The sequence below is a fragment of the Canis lupus genome, chromosome 16 (assembly GCF_048164855.1).
Source record: "Canis lupus baileyi chromosome 16, mCanLup2.hap1, whole genome shotgun sequence".
Lineage (NCBI taxonomy): Eukaryota > Metazoa > Chordata > Mammalia > Carnivora > Canidae > Canis > Canis lupus.
In genome coordinates this window covers 6,822,199-6,843,456 of record NC_132853.1, presented here as the reverse complement: position 1 = coordinate 6,843,456, position 21,258 = coordinate 6,822,199, and the positions used below count along the sequence as shown (strand labels likewise).

At 42.6% G+C, this 21,258-nt stretch overlaps 1 long non-coding RNA gene across 5 annotated transcripts in view; it reads left to right on the top strand.

Moving 5' to 3' along the window:
- LOC140605853 (uncharacterized) overlaps window positions 1-21,258 on the top strand; it is a 91,540-nt gene that overhangs the window by 13,599 nt on the left and 56,683 nt on the right. The gene's annotated exons all lie outside the window — the stretch shown is intronic.

Below are 21,258 nucleotides of genomic sequence, written 5' to 3'. Positions count from 1 at the left end.
ACTTTGATCATCTCTATTTCATATATAGTAACATAAAATCACTCATGGTATTGAGTCTTTTATTTTTTTATTAAAGATTTTATGTATTCATGAGAGAGAGAGAGAGAGAGAGAGGCAGAGACACAGGCAGAGGAAGAAGCAGGCTCCCTGCAGGGAGTCCTATGCAGGACTCTATCCCAGGACCCCAGGATCACAACCTGAGCCAAAGGCAGATGTTCAACTACTGAGCCAGCCAGGTGCCCTCTTATGAGTCTTAAAACTTCAACTGTATCTGTACTTTACTTTCTTTTCATTCTTAATATCAGATATCTGTGCCTTTACTCTTCTTTGTGTTGATTAATCTTGCTAGATGGTTGTCAATTTTATTGTCTTTTCAAAGAACCAGCTTCCAGCTTTGTTGATCATTTTCGTGATTGTTGATGTCCTTTTCATTTATGCTCTTATCTTTACTGTTTTCTTCCTTCCAGTTTTTTTTGAGCTTCTTTAGTTAGTTGAAAGCTCTATTCATGTGTGTTTAAATCACTCCTGTTTTAGAGTAAATGCACTTAAGACTATATATTTCTCTATAAATGTCAGTTTAGTTCCAATCTACAAATTTAATTTTGCATTTATCTTTTTATCCTCAAGACCAAATATTTCATAATTCCCATTGTGATTTCTGTTGATGTCTTTGAGGGGGGCTAAGTAAATAATTTCCCTTTTTCTCTCCCGGATTCTGAACAGATAAGATAAAGGTGGGGGTGGGGAAGAGTCATCTTTTTAATTTATTTTTATTTTTTATTTTATTTACTTATTTATTTTTAAAATTTATTTATTCATAAAAAAACAAAAAAAATTTATTTATTCATGAGAGACAGAGAGAGAGAGAGAGAGAGGCAGAGACATAGGCAGAGGGAGAAGCAGGCTCCACCCAGGGAGCCCGATGTGGGACTCGACCTGGGACTCCAGGATCATACCCTGGGCCGAAGGCGGCGCTAAACCCCTGAGCCACCCAGGGATCCCCTATTTTTATTTTTTAAAGATTTTTATTTATTTATTCATGAGAGATACACACACACACACACACACACACACAGAGGCAGAGACACAGGCAGAGGGAGAAGCCAGCCTCCTGCAAGGATCCTGATGCAGGACTTGATCCCGGATCCCAGGATCACGCCCTGAGCTGAAGGCAGACGCTCAACCACTGAGCCACCCAGACGTCCTGAGAATCATCTTTCAAAAAAAAAAATTTTTTTTTTAAACTGCTAAAGGTGGAGGGCCTGGCTGGCTCAGTCAGTAGAGCATCCCATTCTTGATCTCAGGGTCTTGAGTTCAAGCCCCACGTTGGGCATGGAGCCTATTTAAAAAACAAAACACCCCCCCACCCCCCGCCCCGCCAAAACCTGTTAAAGGTAAGGTTGGCGGATGAGAGTAGGTGTGACAGCTAAATTGGTGTCCTAACACTGAAAATGGGGATTTGGCAGCCTTAACCCCTAGTCACTGTGCTGCTGTGTGTGGCGGTGGTCTGGTGGTCAGGGAACAGAGAAGGACCACTGCCTGCAGGCAGCTCACTCCAAGAAGAGAAGAGAAGTTGGTCAGTGGAGCAGCCCACTTTATCTTCCCCACATCGACCCATCAGCAGTCGCTTCCTCCTCTGGGCGGAGAGGCTCAGTGTGTTACACTAACTCAGCTCCCTCTGCATGGAAGGAAAGGTCAGGACAGGAAAGAACTGTTCCTGCAACCATTTCCTGATGAACCCATGAGATCGTTGGGAACATGCTTTTTAGTTTTCAAAGATACATCTGTTGTTGTGTTAACTCTGACTATCTTGTTGTTGACTTATTTTGCGGCATGGTGGGAAGAGAATGTGGTCTGCCTTGCATCCACTCCAAAATTCGTTTAGGCTTTCATTTATGACCCAACACAAGTCAGTTTTGTTTCTTTTTTTAAGATTTTATTTATTTATTCATGAGAGACATACACAGAGAGAGGCAGGGACATAGGCAGAGGGAGAAGCAGGCTCCCCGCCAGGAGACTGATGTGGGACTTGATCCCAGGACCCCAGGATCACAACCTAAGCCAAAGGCAGACTCTCAACCACTGAGCGCTGTGGCATACCCAGGTGCCCCACAAGTCAGTTTTTCTAAGTGTGCACATGCACTTGACCATCATGTGTTGCACTGAGTTGGCTGCGGCTGTGGACATGGGAGTCAAACAACAGAGATTCCTTCTCTCCGTTCTAGAGGCTGGAAATCCGAGATCAATGTGTCAACAGGTTTGGTTTCCTCTGAGGCCAATCTCCTGAACTTCTCCTATGTATTCACACACCTCCCTCTGTCCGGCACCCCTGGTGTCTGTCTGTGTGTCCAGATTTCTTCTGCTTGTAAGGACACCAATCAGACTGGAGTAGGGCCCCCAAAGAGTTTCATTTTAACTCAGTCACTTCTGTAAAGGCTCTGCCTCTAAATACAGTTATGTTCTGAGGTACTGGGAGTTAGGACCTCAACATGTGAATTTGGGGGATCACAGGTCAGCCCCACACGTGCATTCTCGGTTGGGATAGGTGCATGGATTCCTGCAGGTTCTGTGTGTATTCACACATCAAACTTGTTCATTCTGTCGTTCACATCTTTCATATCTCATGTAAATTTTCTTTGCTTGCTCTGTTGGTTTCTGGGGAGCATCAAAATCCCCATTCCTTTTGTGGATTTCTTGATTTTCCAAAGCAAATCTTCTAGTTTTTGCTTTTCTTATTTTGAGGCTGTGTAGTAAGGTATAGAAAATTTAATTTTTGTTGCATTCTTTTGGTGGGTTGTTACTTCAATCATTCTATAGGGTCCCTATCTCTTAACGTTTCTTGGACTTACGTGTATTTTGTCTGATACTGGTATTACTATATTGGCTTTCTTTTGGCCCATATTTGCCTAGTATATCTTTTCTCTTTGTTTTATTTTCTGCCTTTCTCTTTTCTTTTGCTTTAGAGTGTTTCTCCTAACCAGCATAATATTGTATTTTGTTTTGTTTTGATCCAATATGACATTCTCGGTCTTTTAAGAGGCAAATGAAATCAATTTACATTTATAATGATTGTTGATATATTTAGATTGACATCTACCATTTTATTTTGCTGTCCTACTCACCCTATCTTCTAAAGTTGTTTCTCATGTTCTATCATCTATTAAATCTGCAGTGTTCTGTACTCTCCTTTTTGCTTTGATAGTTTGGAAACTATAGATATGCTTCTGTTGTTTCCCTAGTTGCCCTTAAATTTTTGTTTGTTTGTTTTTTAAAAGATTTTATCTATTTATTCATGAGAGACACACACACAGAGAGAGGCTGAGACACAGGCAGAGGGAGGAGCAGGCTCCACACAGGGAGCCTGACATGGGACTCGACCCTAGGTCTCCAGGATCACGCCCTGGATTGAAGGTGGCACTAAACCGCTGAGCCACTGGGGCTGCCCATTAATTTTTGTTTGCTTTTAAAGATTTTTTTATTTACTTATTTATTCCTTATGATTATTTTTTTAAAGATTTTATGTATTTATTCATGAGAGATACAGAGAGAGGCAGAGACATAGGCAGAGAGAGAAGGAGGCTTCCTGTGGGGAGCTGGATGCAGGACTCGATCCCAGATTCCCAGATCATAACCCAAGCCAAAGGCAGATGCTCAACCACTGAGCCACCCAGATGCCCCTCTTACCAATGTTTAAAGCAGTGCTGTCCAATAGAGGAATAATGTGAGTCACACACAGTATTTTAAATTTTCCTGTAGCCATATTAAAAAGCAAAAAGAGGGGCACCTGGGGTGGCTTGGTCAGTTAAGCCTCTGACTCTTGATTTTGGCTCAGGGCATGATTTCAGAGGTCATGGGATCAAGCCCCCTATTGGGCTCTGTGCTGGGCCTGGAGCTTGCTTGGAATCCTCTTTCTCCCTCTCCAAAAAAAAGCAAAAAGAAACAGGTGAAAATAATTTTAGTAATACGTTGAACTTAACATTATACATCAAAAATAGTATCTCAAAATGTAATCGTATAGCATTATTAACGAAACATTTTGTATTTTTGGTGCTAAAATCTTGAAACCTGGTATGTATTTCACACTTAACAGCACATCTCAATTGGGACCAGCTGCATTTCAAGTGCTCAGTAGCCACATATGGCTCATGGCTGCTGGATTGGACGGTGCACGTCTAAGATACTCAGCCCCTCTGCGCTCCTGGAGGGTATCCTCTGAATGCCTCCTCCCCTCTGCCTTGTTAACTTACTCTTTTAAAATATCAGTTTTATTAATATATAATTTACATATAATACTCATGCAATTTTGATGAGTTTTGAGAAATGAATATACCCGTGAAAGCTCCACAGGAGTGAAGAGAGAGAGCAATTGCTTTTTTGCTTTCTTTCACTCTAGATTAGTTTTGCCTTTTTCCGGAGTTCATCTAGATGGACCTACACCGGATATGTTGTTTTGTTTCTGGCTTCTTTCACTCACCATAATGTTCTTGAGATTCATCCACGTTATTGCACGTGTCAGCAGTTTGTTACCTTATTACTTGTGTTGCAGAGTGGCGTTGGATTGTGTGGATGTACCACTGTTGGTTTCTGCATTCGCTCGTTGGAGGACATTAGGCTTGCTTCCATCTAGGTCAGAGCTGTCATGAATCCGGTTGCTATAAACATTCATGGGCAAGTCTTTGTGTGGACATAGGTTTTCATTTCTCTTGGATAAAGAAACACCTAAAAGAGAACTGGCTGGGTTGTATGGTAGTGATGTTTAACTTTATTTTTATTTATTCAAATTTTTTTAATTTTAAAGATTTTATTTATTTATTTGAGAGAGAGCAAGAGCATGAGAAAGAGAGAGATCACAGGCAGGGGAAACACAGATAGAGGGAGAGGGAGAAGCAAACTCAGGAGGGGACCCCTTTGTGGGGCTCAATCCCAGAACCCCAGGATCATGACCTGAGCCAAAGGAAGATGCTTAACTGAATGAGCCACCCACATGTCTCTATGTTTAACTTTATAAGACCCTGCCAAATGGTTTCCCAAAGTGTTACATCTCTATCAGTATTGTCTGAGAGTTCCAGTTGTTACAAATCCTCTCTCACATTTGGTATGGTCAGTCTTTTTATTTATTTATTTATTTTTATTTTTAAAAGATTTTATTTATTTATTCATGAGAAACAGAGAGAGAGAGAGGGAGAGAGCGAGAGACATAGGCAGAGGGAGAAGCAGGCTCCATGCAGGGAGCCCGATGTGGGGACTCGATCCCAGGCCTTCAGGATCATGCCCTAGGCTGAAGGCGGCGCTAAACTTCTGAGCCACCCAGGCTGCCCAGTCTTTTTAAATTTAGCCTCTCCAGTAGGTGTAAAGTACTAGCTCATCGTGGTTTTTATTTTTTATTAAAGATTTTATTTATTTATTCATGAGACACACAGGGAGAGAGAGAGAGAGGCAGAGACACAGGCAGAGGGAGAAGCAGGCTCCATGCAGGAAGCCTGACGTGGGACTCAATCCCGGGTCTCCAAGATCACACCCCAAGCTGAAGGTGGCGCTAAACCGCTGTGCCACCGGGCTGCCCCATCGTGGTTTTTAAATTTACATTTCCCTGATGGCTACTGAAGTTGAGCATCTTTTTCATGTGGATGAAAAAATATACATATTTTCATAGGAATGAAAGAATACACATTGGAAAATCTGTATATCTGGTTTTGCAAAATATCTGTTCACATCTTTTAATTGAGTTATTTGCCTTTTCTCTTACTGAGCATAGCAGTTCCTTAAAGTATTTCAGATACCAGCCTTTTTGTTAGATATTTGTGTTGTGAATATCTTCCCCCAATCTGGGGCTTGTCTTTTCATTTGTTTCACTGGCCTCTTGAAGGGTGAAAGTTTTAAAATTTTCTCCCTCACTGTGTGTGCTTTTATGTCTTTAAGAAATCTATATTTGCCAAGATGGAGAAGATTTTTCTCCTATATTTTTGTCTGGCAGTTTCCTTGTTTTGCCTTTTAAATTTATAGCTATGGGGATCCCTGGGTGGCGCAGCGGTTTGGCGCCTGCCTTTGGCCCAGGGCGCGATCCTGGAGACCCGGGATCGAATCCCACGTCAGGCTCCCGGTGCATGGAGCCTGCTTCTCCCTCTGCCTGTGTCTCTGCCTCTCTCTCTCTCTCTCTGTGTGACTGTCATAAATAAATAAAAAAAATATAAAAAAAAATAAATTTATAGCTATGACCTATTTCAGTGTAGTTTTTGTGTAAGGCATGAGGTAAGAGTGGAGGCTCATTATTTTTCCAGGTGGGCATCAAGTGATTCAGCACCAACTGTTGAAAGGTGTCTTCTCTATTGTCTTACTCTGACACCATCACTGATATCAATCAACGGTGTGTGTGGGGTCTGTTTTTGGAATCTCTGTCCTGCTCCAGTGACCTGTTTGTCTGACCTGAGGCCAACATCCCATTGACCCAATTTCTGTAGAATTATTGTAAGTCATGAAATCTATTCTTTGTTATTCTTGTCTGGAATTTCAATGCCATCTTCCCCCCTCCCCTCAAAATTCATTTATTCATTTTAGAGAGAGAGAGAGAGGGAGAGAGAGAGAGAAAGCACCAGCAGGAGGGACAGAGGGAGAGGGAGAGAGAATATCAAGCAGAAGCCATCCTGAGTGTGAGTGTGGAGCCCGATGTAGGGTTTGATCCCACAACCTTGAGATCACAACAATGAGCCAAAACCAAGAGAGGGAGTCTTAACCATCTGAGCCACCCAGGCACCTCACCTTTTTGGTTTTTAACAGGTAAGTGATATATAGGTTTATGGCATATCTGCTGAATCTGACTTGACATAGCCCATCAGCCTGGTCCTTAACATCGTCTCTTGTTTTGTGTTCCATCTTTGTGGAAGGTCTTTACTTGCTCTGTCCCAGGTGGAATCTCTTAAGTTTAGATGGAAATTTCATTCTTTTGTAGATACCTGACAGTGAGTGAATGTGTGTGTCAGTTTCAAATTGTGCACATTATCACTTCAAAACAACTTATTGCAGGCTTTTTTTCCCCCTGGAAACATTTCCTTCTTGATGTAATTTAATTTTTTGTTTTGTTTTTAAAGATTTTATTTATTTATTTGAGAGAGAGAGAGAGAACGTGTGCAAGAGCAGGGGGAGAGGGAGAAGCAGACTCCCCACTGAGCAGGGAGCCTGACCCAGTGCTTGATCCCAGGACTCCAGGATCATGACCTGACCTGAAGGCAGATGCTTAACTGACTGAGCCACCCAGGCACCCCTTAATTATATATATATTTTAAAGATTTTATTTATTTATTCATGAGAGACACACACAGAGAGGCAGAGACATAGGCAGAGGGAGAAGCAGACTCCATGCAGGGAGGTTGATGTGGGACTCGATTTCAGGACCCCAGGATCATGACCTGAGCTGAAGGCAGATGCTTAACTGACTGAGCCACCCAACCACACCTTAATTATATTTTTTAATGTAAAAATATTTAGTTAGGATTATATGGTTTTTCTACTCATATGGTGGAGTTGCTGGTCGTCACCCAATATCTGTTCTCTCTATTTGCAATGTAATAGAACTTGTATCTGGGCTATAGACTACTGTGTTTCAACTTCTCTTGAAGCTAGCTGTGGTCAATGGGATGCAAGTAGGAGGGGCATGTGTGCAGTTTACAGATCATGCTCTTGAATGGAAACTGTGCCTTGCCCTTTCCCTGTTTCTGCTACCAGGGAGTAGATGCAATGGTCCACTATCCTGAATTCTGGGTACCAAAGCACCACAGGGATCATGAAGCAACAAAACAGAAGGAGCCTGGGTCCCTGACACCTCAAAGCTGTTATATGAGCTACTTGTGTCCATACTGTTACTTAGGGATAAATAAGATTCTATCTTTGAGAGATCCTGGTGTTTTGGATCTTGGTCAGATCAGCCAAATCTGTATCCTAATACAATAATTAGATTTACTAATATCATTTACCAACTTAGTTTTTGATACTCCTTCCCTTTTGGTTTATATTTCTTCTTGCAGAGAACATCCCTCAGGAGTTTTTTTCACCAAGAGTTTAGGGGATGAAATATTTTTGCCTTTGAACATTTTTTAAAAAATTTTTATTTATTTATGATAGGCACACAGTGAGAGAGAGAGAGAGGCAGAGACACAGGCAGAGGGAGAAGCAGGCTCCATGCACCGGGAGCCCGACGTGGGATTCGATCCCGGGTCTCCAGGATCGCGCCCTGGGCCAAAGGCAGGCGCTAAACCGCTGCGCCACCCAGGGATCCCATATTTTTGCCTTTGTAAGTTAGAGTTTTCATTTGCACTCTTCAGTGACACTTTAGCTAGGTATATTATTCTAGGTTAGTAATTAATTTTTCTCAATACCCTGAAGGTATTATTCCATTCTTTTCTTGCCTCTCTTGTGGTTGAGAGTTCTCCTACTGGCTTATATATTATTTCTTTTTTGGATAATCTGTTTTCCCCTTTAGGACTGCTTTTAAGATTTTTCTCTTCATCTTTGATATTCTGAATTACAATGTATCTAAGTGGAATTTTTGTTTTTATTTATTTAGCATGGTCTTTCTTGGTCTTTATTTTGAGAGAGGGAAAGCTCTCTCTGTGTCTAGTCAAGAGTTTTCTCCATATCTTGAGCTGTTACATCAATAGTTATCATTTTCTTATACCCTTTTCTTGATTCATATCCGCTTACTTATATGTTCGGATTCTTTGGGTTATTCCTTTCCTTATCTCTTTGAGGAGTTTAGCATGTTAATTTAAAAGCATTCCTTTTTTAATAAAGATTTTATTTATTTATTTGAGAGAGAGAGGGAGAGAGAAATCACAAGTGGGGGAGGGAAAGGAAGAGCAAGAGGGAGAGAGACAGGGACAAGCAAACTCCCTGCTGAGTGCAGAGCCCAATGTGGGGCTTGATCCCAGGACCTGGAGATCATGACCTGAGTCAAAGGCAGATGCTAAACCATCCGAACTATGCAGGCACCCCTCTTTTTATTATTTTCTATACATTTTAGTATTTGCCAAGTTTTAAAATATAATATATATGCAAAATAGCCAAAACCGTTTAAACATTTTATTAAAGACTAACAACATACGCATAGAAAATAGCACAAATCTTAGTTTCAGTTTGATGATTTTTTACAAAGTGAACACATTTTCTGTAGTCACAATCCAGGATGAGAAATAGAATGTTAGCAGCATCCCAGAAGACTCCTCTCTTGTCCCCTCAGTAAGCAACTCCAAAAACATAATTATTAGTCTGGTTTTTATTACTGTTGCCTTTTATACGTGGGATTCAGTGTATTCATTTGTGTCTGACTTCTCGCTGTCTCTCTTTTTTTTTAAGTAGGTTCCATGCTCAATGTGGGGCTTAAACTTAGGACCCTGAGATTTAGAGTCATATGCTCTGCTTACTGAGCCAGCCACATGCCCCATGTGTTTGACTTCTTTTTTTTTATTTTTATTTTTTTTTAATTTATTTATCTTAGTCACACAGAGAGAGAGAGAGAGAGGCAGAGACACAGGCAGAGGGAGAAGCAGGCTCCATGCAAAGAGCCTGACGTGGGATTCGATCCAGGGTCTCCAGGATCGCGCCCTGGGCCAAAGGCAAGCGCCAAACCGCTGCGCCACCCAGGGATCCCCTGTTTGACTTCTTTTATTCAATATTATGTTTGTGAAGTTTATACTGCTGTCTTGTGTAACAATAATTTGATCATTCTTTTTTTTAAATTTTTTTTTCATTTATTTATGATAGTCACACAGAGAGAGAGAGAGAGGCAGAGACATAGGCAGAGGGAGAAGCAGGCTCCATGCACCGGGAGCCTGACATGGGATTCGATCCCGGGTCTCCAGGATCGCGCCCTGGGCCAAAGGCAGGTGCTAAACCGCTGCGCCACCCAGGGATCCCATAATTTGATCATTCTTAACAGTGGTTAGGATTCCATTGCATGAATATGCCCCAATTTAGCTATATATTCTACTGTTGATAGAAGTTTGGGACTTCCAATAAAGCAAGAAAAATAAATTTAAAGTATAACATTGGAAATAAAGAACTGTCATTAGTCACAGACACGATGGTATAGATAGAAGATCCACACAAAATTAACAAAAAAATTATTAAAATTAGTGAGTTTAGCAAAGTCCCTGGCTAAAATGTCCACACTAATTATAATAGCCTTATAGAAAGATCTTGAAATCTAGTGTGAGTTCTGAAACTTTGTTCTTTTTTTTAAATTTGTTTTTGTTTTTCTGGTTTCTTTGTCTTTTCATGTAAGTTTAAGAATGAGCTTGTTGGCTTTTACCAAAAAGCCCATAAGGGTTTGTTTGGAATTAGATCAAATCTATAGATCAATTAGATCTAGACAGCTTAATAAAATTGAGTCCTCCAATCCATGAACATGGTATATCTCTCCGTTTATTTTGGTATTTTAAAATTTATTTCATTAGTGTTTTCTAGTATTCAGCATATAGATATACCCAAGTATTTTATTTTTTTCCAGGGATTTTTAAAAAGATTTTATTTATTCATTCATGATAGAGAGACAGAGAGAGGCAGAGACAAGGCAGAGGGAGAAGCAGACTCCATGCCGGGAGCCTGATGCGGGACTTGATCCCAGGACTCCAGGATCGCGCCCTGGGCCAAAGGCAGGCGCCAAACCACTGAGCCACCCAGGGGTCCCCCGCTATTTCTTTTTTTTTAAAGATTTATCTATTTGTTTGAAAGAGAGACCTGGAAGAGAGGCAGAGGGAGAGGGAAAGAGAGTTTTAAGCAGACTCTGTGCTGAGCACAGAGCCTAACATGGGGCTCAATCTCAGGACCTTGAGATCATTGAGATTCATGACCTCAGCTAAAACCAAGAGTCAGATGCTCAACTGACTGAGCCACCCAGGCACCCCTCCAGTTCTATTTCTTAATTCTAATTTCCAGTCATTTGTTATGAGTGAGTATATAAGAATACACTTTTTTAATATACTGACTTATGTAATCTTGCTAAACTTATTAGTTATATGGTATTTTTTACTTAGACACTTGTGGTGAATAGAAACATGTTTCTTTTTTTCTTTCTTTCCAAGTTATATGTCTTGTTTTCTTGTCTTATTGCAGTAGCTGTTGATTAAGAGTAGTGAGAGGAGATGTTCTTTTCCTGACCTTAAGAGGAAAAAATTCAATCTTTTGTATTTTTTTTAAGATTTTATTTATTTATTCACAATCACAGAGAGGGAGGCAGAGACATAGGTTGTGGGAGGAGAAGCAGGCTCCTTTCAGGGAGCCCAGTGTGGGACTCGATCTCAGGACCCTGGGATCATGCCCTGAGCCAAAGGCAGACGCTTAACCACTGAGCCATCAAGTGTCCCTCAGCTTTTGTAATTAAGTATGATGTGTGAATAATCCAACACCAAATCCTAAACCAGAGGTCTGGATTCTGGGACCTTAGTAAGCAGAACTCAGGTGAAAGTAAAGTGCCACTAATGTTTTAGGGAGTACAATCCAAGAAAAACTGGAGTGAGAGAAAAGGAAGGGAGAGAGACACAGTATGAAAATACATTAGTGAGCTGGCTACTTCTTGATGTTAATCCCAAATGATTGATCTTGTGGACCTGTCTTGCACATGCCTGGGTGTTGAGTGGATCCTATGGCAATGCAAGCACCAGCAGCCACAGGGAAGCCCATGGAGCAAGAGGCATAAATGCTATCCGGTTGTGCCTGTGTGGAGTTGATTTTTTAAAGTATTTATTTATTTATTTGAGAGAGAGAGATCGAGAGCATGAGCTGGGGGGAGAGGCAGAAGGAGAGAAAGAGTCTTTTTTTTTAAGATTTTATTTATTTATTCGAGGGGGGGGAGAGGCTGAGAGAGAAACAGACTCCATGCAGGAAGCCTAACGTGGGACTCAATCTCCAGTCTCCAGCATCATGCCCTGGGCTGAAGGTGGTGCTAAACCATTTAGCCACCCAGGCTGCCCAGAGAAAAAGAATCTTAAGCAGACTCCACACCCAGTGCAGAGCCCAACACAGAGCTCCATCTCACAACCTTGAGATCATGACCTGAGTGCCACCTTCAGCCTGGGCCGTGATCTTGGAGACCCGGGATTGAGTCCCATGTTGGGCTCCCTGCATGGAGCCTTCTCCCTCTGCCTGTGTCTCTGCCTCTGTGTGTGTGTGTGTGTGTGTGTGTCTCATGAATAAAAAGATTTAAAAAAAGAGTTCAATGCTTAACTGACTGAGCCACCCAGGTACTGCATTGCTGAAAATGTTTTTATTCTATCCTCACTATTGATTGATATTTTATCTGGGTATAGAACCTCAAGTTTGAAATATATTTTTCTCAGGATTTTCAGGGCATTGGCTTCATTTTGGTCTAATTTAGTGGTGCTATAAGAAGTCTGATGCCATTCTGATTCTTGATGCTTTGTATAAAACCTAGCTTTTTGTCTCAGAGAGTTTGTATGATTTTTCATTTGTTCTTAGTGATCTGAAATTTCACAATCATGTGTCTCTGTGTGCAGATATTTTCATCCATTTTGGATACTTAGTGGGTATTTTCAATCTGGAAAGTCATGTTCTTTAATTCAAAGAAATGTACTTTAATGACTTATTTGATGATTACCATCCCTTTCTATTTCCTCTGTTCTTTCTGGGACTCCTCTTATTTGGTTGTTAGATCTCCCAGGCTGATTTTCTAATTTTCATGTATTTTCTCTCCTATGTGTTGTCCTCTTCTTCTGTTTTCTGAGCTATTGCATCATCTACAAATTTTTCTTCCAGTCCTTTCACTAAACTTTTAATTTGTTCTACTCAAGAGATATTTTTTTTGCTTTCAGAACATTCCTTCTTAATAACATACTGTACTTGTTCATTGTGTGCTATATGTCTTATGTCTTTGATGATATTAATGATTTTTTTTACATTTTTCTTCTTATTATGATTATCTGTGTTCCCTCCAAAGTTGCTTTTTATCTATTTGTTGTTGTCTGACTCAGGGTTAGGAGCCTCCCATGTGTGCCTGGTGATCCTTGGCTTCTGCAAACAGAGGTTGCTCAGAGGGATACCTGGATGGCTCAGTTGGTTAAGCGTCTGCCTTTGGCTTGGGTCATAATCCTGAAGTCCAGAAATCTAGTCCCACCGTGGGCTCCCTACTCAGTGGGAAGTCTGCTTCTCCCTGTGCTCCTTATCTCACTCATGCTCTCACTCTCTCTCAAATAAATAAATAAAATCTAAAAAGAAGAAGAAGAAGAAGAAGAAGAAGAAGAAGAAGAAGAAGAAGAAGAAAGAAAGAAAGAAAGAAAGAAAGAAAGAAGAAGAAGAAGAAGAAGAAGAAGAAGAAGAAGAAGAAGAAGGTGCTAAGAAACTCAGCTCAGATTTGGCTGCCCACCAAAAACTCTACTGGTAAGGGATCTGGCTAGGCTCCTTCATTGGGAAATTTCTGATGTTCCCATCTTTAGGTCTTTCCTCTTAGACTTCTCCGATACGCATAGAGTTTTCTTTTAATCTCCTACCTGGAAGTTCATTCTAAGCCTGGTTGCCAGTTGGGAGTGTCAGTACTCAATGTGAAGACTTTCATTCATTCCCCATTTTCTCATTCATTTCCCCCAGCTGGGTTCACTTTTCTGCAGTAGAGTCCTTTGGTTTTACCCACTCTGGGGAATAAACCATCTGTTTTCTGTTGGAATTGTTGGGATATGACAGAGACAGTCACCTTGGAGGGTGGGCTCTAAGGTTACCAACTACTCTATAAACTGTCTTTCAACAAATTCCTTGTGGTTCAATCTTCCCTTTCACCTCTGCTGCCAGTAGTACTTGGTACTCAATTCCTGAGCCTTTGAGGGGTTCTGCACTCTCCTCACTGCTGGTTTAGAACTCCATTTTTCATATCCATTAAGTTGGTTCCCATTCATTGATCTACTTTCCAATTTCAAAATTATCCCATTTTCTTTGCCATTGTAGTATGTTAAGAATTCCTTTTCTGCCATTTTAAAGGAGTTTCAGGAGGGAACAGTGACAAATGCCTGTGTTTGATCTGCTTCATCTAATCAGAAACTCTGGCTCTTTTTTTTTCATGATATTTAATTCTTTTTGATATTTCCCAGAACTTCTTAGTCATTTTAATCACAGCTGTTTTGTAGTCTCTAGCTCTTGGATCTATCATGTGAGGTTGTGGCAGGATTGGGAGGGGGGAGGGTGTCCAAACCTACTGATGGTTTTATCACTGACCTTCTCTTATTACTGCTATTGTTTGTAATTTTTTCTTTGTGAGCTCATCTGTGGGGACCTTTGTCAGTGGGGTGAGCTTGAGTGAAAGTCAAGGCCCTCTAGTGTCTAGTGAGTATTCACATTTGTTTCTGCCTTGTGCACAGGGCATCTCCAGCCAGAGACCCCTGTAGATATTAAGTTCTTGCTTTCAGGGTAGGGTCTCCAGAACACACCGGGAAGCAGGGTAGTGTAAATTTAAATCCCAAACACCTTGAGGCTAAGTCTGTGGTTACAAATTCCCAGAGATGCCTGTGTCCCATCCGAAGCCCAGGCAGTTGCAGAGCAGCTTCTTGGTGATCTGTCTGAGCAGGGAGTGGGTTTCTTTTTATTTGTTTGTTTTTGATCCTCATCTACCTTTTCACTGAGAAAATAACTCAGAAGAGTCTGGCTTGGAGGTGGGTCTCATTTACAACTCCCTGCTTTGCAGAGCCCAAAGCCTTATTTCTTGTCCCCACGGGGACCGTAAAATCCAATCCTCAGGCTGCTGAGACCCACAGCCCTGCCCGCCTGGTGCGACACAGCAGCCAGCACCAGCCTTCCTGATTCTCGCTCTGGTTTTCAGCTACTTCTTTGTTTTTATCCCTGGGGAGGTCCCTTCCTTTCTGGCAAGCTCAGCCGTGCATTTAGGAGGATATTTGTTATATTTTAGCCACCATATCCAAGTAGTATTTGTAGCAGGATGGTTTTCCACTGTGTAACTCACCATTCTGCTAGAAATGGAGTCCTGTGTTTTTTGTTTGTTTCCAACCTCTTTTGCATCTCTGAATACCTCAGAGCAGAGCATCAGTAGAGGCCTATGAATGTCCGGAAAATGAAATCCAATTGCCATGTTTTCACCTAATTACCTAATTGGTGATTTTGCCAAAGGCCACAGCAAAACTGAGTCAGAGTTGCTGTGGCAGTCCTGCTGTTCAGAGCAGGATCTCAGGGAACATTCAAGACCTATCCTGGGCTGGACTCAACCTACCGTGGGTACCGCCTGATGTCCAGCTAGGGCGCCTCAGCACCCTGCCCTCCAGCCACACATCTATTCACAAGCTCTCCCCCAGCCTTCTTTGACCGTGTTGATTCCACCTCTCACCAGCTTTGCTGTGTCTGCTTGCTTGTTGTCCAGCCTCCCTCACTAGACTTGCACTCCCTGGGCCAGGCCCTGTTGTTTTTTCTGTGTATCTCCAGCATCCTCACGGTAACAGTGCAAACATGCGAGGCGTTTGGTAAATGTGTGTCTAATGTGTGAATGAGCCAGTTAGCATTCCCACACAACCAGCTCCAAATGCCGACTTTAGATTTTTACAAAATTAAAGCAGCTGTTAAAGCCCCATCACTAAACCAAATCGTAGCCATCCTCCTGCCTGGCAGACACCAGCCTTGCACCGTAGGAGCAGAACTATCTGGCATTTTAATAGGGAGGTGGCAGGTCATTTGGTATAAAATGGTCTCTTATTAGCCCTCCCAAGAGCAGCACTGCTCTATCTGGGGGAGGAGGGGAAGAGGGACTTGGTCACTGACTCCTCCTCCAAATCTACCCTCCTCCTCCCCTGGGTGACTGGGGATTCGTGCCCCAAGTTTGGAAAAGGGAGATCTCTTTCCACAAGGAAAACTGGGTGCGTGATTCCCCAAACCTGTGTAAATGGATGAAACGGTTGCAACCACTGGCTCACAGTGTTTACAAAGCACTTTCTCTCTGAAATCTCTCTCTGACGAAGACATACTCTGAAGGGACTTGCTCAAAGTCACACCAGGCCAGGGTCCAGGCTGCACTATTCCAGCAGAGCAGCCACTCACTAGCCACCTATTGTCACTGAGTGAGAACTTAAAATGTGGCTGGTCTGAATTTAGATGTGCCTTAAGTGTAAAACACATGACAGCTTTCAAAGACTTCAAAGTATGGAAAAAAAATCCCAGTAATAATTGTAATATTTGTGACATGTCAAAATCATAATATTTTGGGTATATTAGGTTAAATACAAATATTATTAGAATGAATTCCACCAGTTTCTTTTTACTTTGTTTTAATGAAGCTGCCAGAAAATTTTAAATTACCTATGTGGTTTGCATTTGTGACTTGAGTCCTATTTCTTTTTATTTTTTTTTAAGATTTTTTTTTTTTTTTCATGAGAGAGAGGCAGAGACACAGGCAGAGGGAGAAGCAGGCTCCATGCAGGGAGCCTGCTGTGGGACTTGTTCCTGGGATTCCGGGATCACACCCTAAACTGAAGGCAGATGCTCAACCACTGAGCCACCCAGGCGTCCCTTGAGTCCTATTTCTATTGGTTGCTAGTGGTGCAAGAGCAGGGCCTTGTCTGTTATATCCTGCACAGAGCAGGAGGGCAAGAATTCTATGCTGAATGAATGAATGAATGAATGAGTGTTTGTTCAACACCACTTGGTATTGGCTTCTAAATGAAACAGTTCACTTTGGCTGTGAAGGCAAGTCATCTGCCGTTCTCCATCTATTTTCTACCTTCGCATGTATATCCTCTTCATGAGATGCACAGCCATGAATGCAACCAGATTTTAAGAACTGACTCTGTCCTAACTCGGGGTCCCTTGGAAGCAGAGTCTGAGTTAAGTGACCTCAGGAGGCAGGAAAGCAGGGCCAGGCTTGGAAGAGGAACGATGTGGGTATCCTGTCCTGCTGTAGGCAAAGGAGAATCTTATTCAACCAGGAACTCTGGAAGCATACAGAATGCCTCCCAGAATTGTCATCCAGAAGCTGAGAGGTGGGAGCATCTGTCCACTAGCTCCAGGCCTCCATTGCAGGAGGTTGCTGGGGGGACCTTTACTCTCCCACACTTCTAAGATGTGCTAGTGGCTTCAGGAGGCCTTGGGAAAAGACCTTAGGCAGAAGAGCATCCACTAGGGGTGCCTGGGTGCCTCTGTTGGTTAAACATCTGCCTTTGGCTCAGATCATAATCTTGGGTCCTGGGATTGAGCCCCGCATCAGGCTCTTTGCTCAATAGGGATTGTTTCCTCCTCTCCATCTCCCTCTGTGATCTCTCTTGTGCTCTCTCAAATAAATAAATAAAATATTTTTTAAAAGAAAAAGAAAAGCATCCACTTGAGGTGGCACACTCTGACTCGTCAGAGAGTCAGGACTGTCCACTTCATTGCATCAAAGAAAATTCAGAATTGCTGGGCGCCTGAGTGGCTCGGTTGAGTGTCTGTCTTCTGTTCAGGTCGTGATCCTGGGGTTCTGGGATGGCGTCCCATGTCAGGCTTCCCGGTCCATGGGGAGCCTGCTTCTCCCTCTCCCTCTGCCTGCCACTCCCCCTGCTTGTGCTCTCTCTCTCTGTCAAATAAATAAATAAAATCTTTTAATTAAAAAATAAAATTTATAACTGCTACAACAATAGACAAAGATCAGCAGCTGAACGTCAGAGTGGTGCATAGAATGGGATATGGCTTATGGACAGTTTCTGGAAAGCTAGCTGACACCTTGTTTGTTTGTTCATAATGCATTCATGCATTCATTCAGTTGTCAACCAATACTTCTTGTACACCACTTCTAGGTAAAGTCTGGGCCCACCCCAGAAAGGATGACAGAATGAAAGAGAGAGGGTAAGGATGTTCTCATATCAACCAAGTGGAACCTTTTCTAATTCACAAATTGGGTAAATCACTTGCAAACTTCAATCCCTTAATCTTCATTGGTAACAGGGTACTGATGCTGAATTGTTGGGTGACAGCACTCAAAGCCTCTGATGAGGGCTCAGCCTCTTCTTGGGTTAAGCAAGAAATTAACTTAGAAATTAACTCTCCCAGAGGCTGTGTGTGGCTGGCTCAGTCAGTTAAGCATCCCACTGATGATTTCAGCTCAGGTCACAATCTCAGGGTCATGAGATCAAGCCCCGTGTTGGGCTCCCAAGCTCAGGGGGAAGTCTGCTCAAGATTCTCCCTCTACTTCTGCCCCTCTCCCTGCTTGCTTGAACTCTCTCTCTCTCTTTCTAATAATAAATGAATAAATTAAACCTTAAAAAAAAAGAAATTAACTCATTCTGCCTTCCTGTATTCGTTCAGCCTGCAACCCCTGAGTGTCTGCTAGGTGCTGGGTGCTGCACGGTCTGGGGGTGTGGTGGTGAGTGAGAAGGATGCCCTGTGCTCAAGAGCTCACAGTCTGAAAGGAGAGAGGGTGTCACCCTTGTAGAGAATCTGGAGGTAGGCTCCAAGCCCTGAGGAGAGAAGGGAGGGGCTGCATCCTGCTAGGTCCTGGAAAGCTTTCTGGAGGAAGTGCAACCAAACATTCACCCCAAGGCCTCTGGGCCCCAGATGTGAGCTTCTGGCATAGACCAGTCCTGGCTGAACCCCATAACTGGCTACTTGGCAAAGGACATTGGCAAACCCAGGCTGACTCTAGGCCATTTGCATATCATTTGCATCAATCTGCATATGTGGTGGCACAGCCTGGTCTCTTATGCATTTAAATTGCAAGTTATTTGTCTCTCTTTGAAAGCTCTCATTTTTTTCCCCAAGAGGGGCTGGCTCCATCTCCCCTGCTTGCCCTTATAAAGACTGTTGAGTTTGCCCAGCACAATGGAAGGCTCTAGATTTGGGGTGGAATATATACTTTTTATTCCGAACTTCATAGTACTTTATTTTTAAGGGCCCCATGATAGCCTGGTACAGAACAGGGTGTTGGGCATGTGCACCCCATGTTATATATAGGGAAGCTGAATCAGAGAGATTTTGATTGTTTTGTTTGTTTGTTTGTTTGTTTGTTTGTTTGAAGCAGGGTGCCCAACCTCACTTGGCATGCTGGAGGTAAGTCCATGACTAAGGATCTGATCCCATGGTGAGAGGAACCCCAGAGGTCACCTCTTAGTAGGAGGAAGTTCAGAGAGGGGCAGGGACTTGCCCAAGCCACACAACTGATCCAGAATGCAGCCTTCGCTCCCACAGCTCTGCCTAAAGACAATGGGCCCCTCTGCCAAGCTACTTGTTTTGGCTGCTGTGTCAGTGGCCTGAGCTACTTCAAAGAACATCTTCCCCATAAATACCAAGTGTATTGATTTCTACCTACTTGGGTTGTTGTTTAAGCCTGGTGAGTAAGTGTCACCCAGCCTAGCACATCACATTCAATGAGGACCTGACTTGGCCAGATATGAGCTAGCAGGAGCCCTTACTGGTGATCTAAATGGAGACTTTCTACGGTGCAGAAGGTGTGGTTCACTCCATCGTAGAGGGTGCCGAGTCCCTCCTTGTACTCAGCAGATGCACCCTTGACTTGACTGTGAAGACCAAACTTGTGGACATCAGCTTGTACTTTAAAATCTATTAACAGGGATCCCTGGGTGGCGCAGCGGTTTAGCGCCTGCCTTTGGCCCAGGGCGCGATCCTGGAGACCCGGGATCGAATCCCACATCGGGCTCCCGGTGCACGGAGCCTGCTTCTCCCTCTGCCTATGTCTCTGCCTCTCTCTCTCTGTGTGTGACTATCATAAATAAATAAAAATAAAAAATAAAAAAAATTGAAGAGCAATAAAATCTATTAACAGAATAGGGTGGGAACTTACTCAAGGCCAATATTGAGTCTAGCTGATGGTCATGTCATTTGGAGATCTTATAAGAAGAGAATGATGTAATTCACTGTTAATAACAGCTCCCGGGATCTCTGGGTGGCGCAGCGGTTTGGCACCTGCCTTTGGCCCAGGGCGTGATCCTGGAGACCCGGGATCGAATCCCACATCAGGCTCCTGGTGCATGGAGCCTGCTTCTCCCTCTGCCTGTGTCTCTGCCTCTCTCTCTCTCTCTGTGTGTGTGACTATCATAAATAAATAAAAATTTATATAAAAAAAATAACAGCTCCCATTTACTGAGCACTTTATTGCATGCATGTATGGTGCTGGACTTTCACTCAGGATATTTCCATTCCTCATCCTGCAAGACAGAGACTGTTATTCTTGTTATACAAGTGAGGCCACTGAACCTCAGTGAGATAAAGGACTCTGTTCAACAAAGTATCAGGGTCAAGACTCAACATTGGGAGTAGCTGGCTCCAGACCACAACAAAACCATATTACTTCCAATGTCAAGCCTAAAACTAGACCTAACATGAGCATTAACTTATAAGTCTTAGGCAATATACTGTAATGATTTACAAAGCACAGACTTGCTGATAGTGGAAGAGTACTTATATCAGATTAACCTTCTGCTGGTAACAATGATAAAATCTGGACAAATATATAAAACACATCTGTTTGGAACTACTAGAGAGTGACCAAAAGCAGACAGAAACTGGAGGAGATATGACCCTTGAGAAAAGGAAACCATACGGTGAGAGACACATTTATCTGGCCTTTCCCCTGAAGGCATTCTCCAGTTTATATAGTGCATAGGGGAGTAGAACACAAACAGAAATCAAAAATCTTATTAGCTGAAGAGTAGGAAATTGGAGTTTAGAGCCTCTAGAGAGCTGGAAATTGAGAGAGAAAAATCCCAGAAAAGAGAGCCACTTAGGGAGAAAACTCCCCTAAGTCCTTGGCTGACTCTGGCATGGGTTCTGACACTAAGGAGAAAACACAGCTGGAGGACTGAAAATGCTGAGCAGAGATTTCTGTAGCTGGTTGGCATTGAGGAAACACATTTCCTAGTTCAGATTTCATCAAGTTAGAGTGGTTTGTTAAACACAAGGCTTTTCAGTGAGATCCTGGGAGACAATGACTTAGAAGTAAACCTGTCCTAACGAAGTCTAACACCAAGCCTCTACAAAATCAAGGTAAAGGGCCAAAAATTTAATAGGACAATATACAAAATTCTTCAGAGGAAGATAACACAATCCAGAATTTCTACATTGTATCACACAATGACCAGCATAAATTTAAAAATTGCTAGATATGGGATGAGACAGGAAAATGTGACACATAGACAATTTTTTTTTAAGTCAGTAGAAACAGATCAAAGACAACCCAGAGGGGCACCTGGGTGGCTCAGTGGTTGAGCATCTGCCTTCAGCTCAGGTCATTATCACCAGATCCTGGGATTGAGTCCTGTACTGGGATCCTGGCAGGAAGCC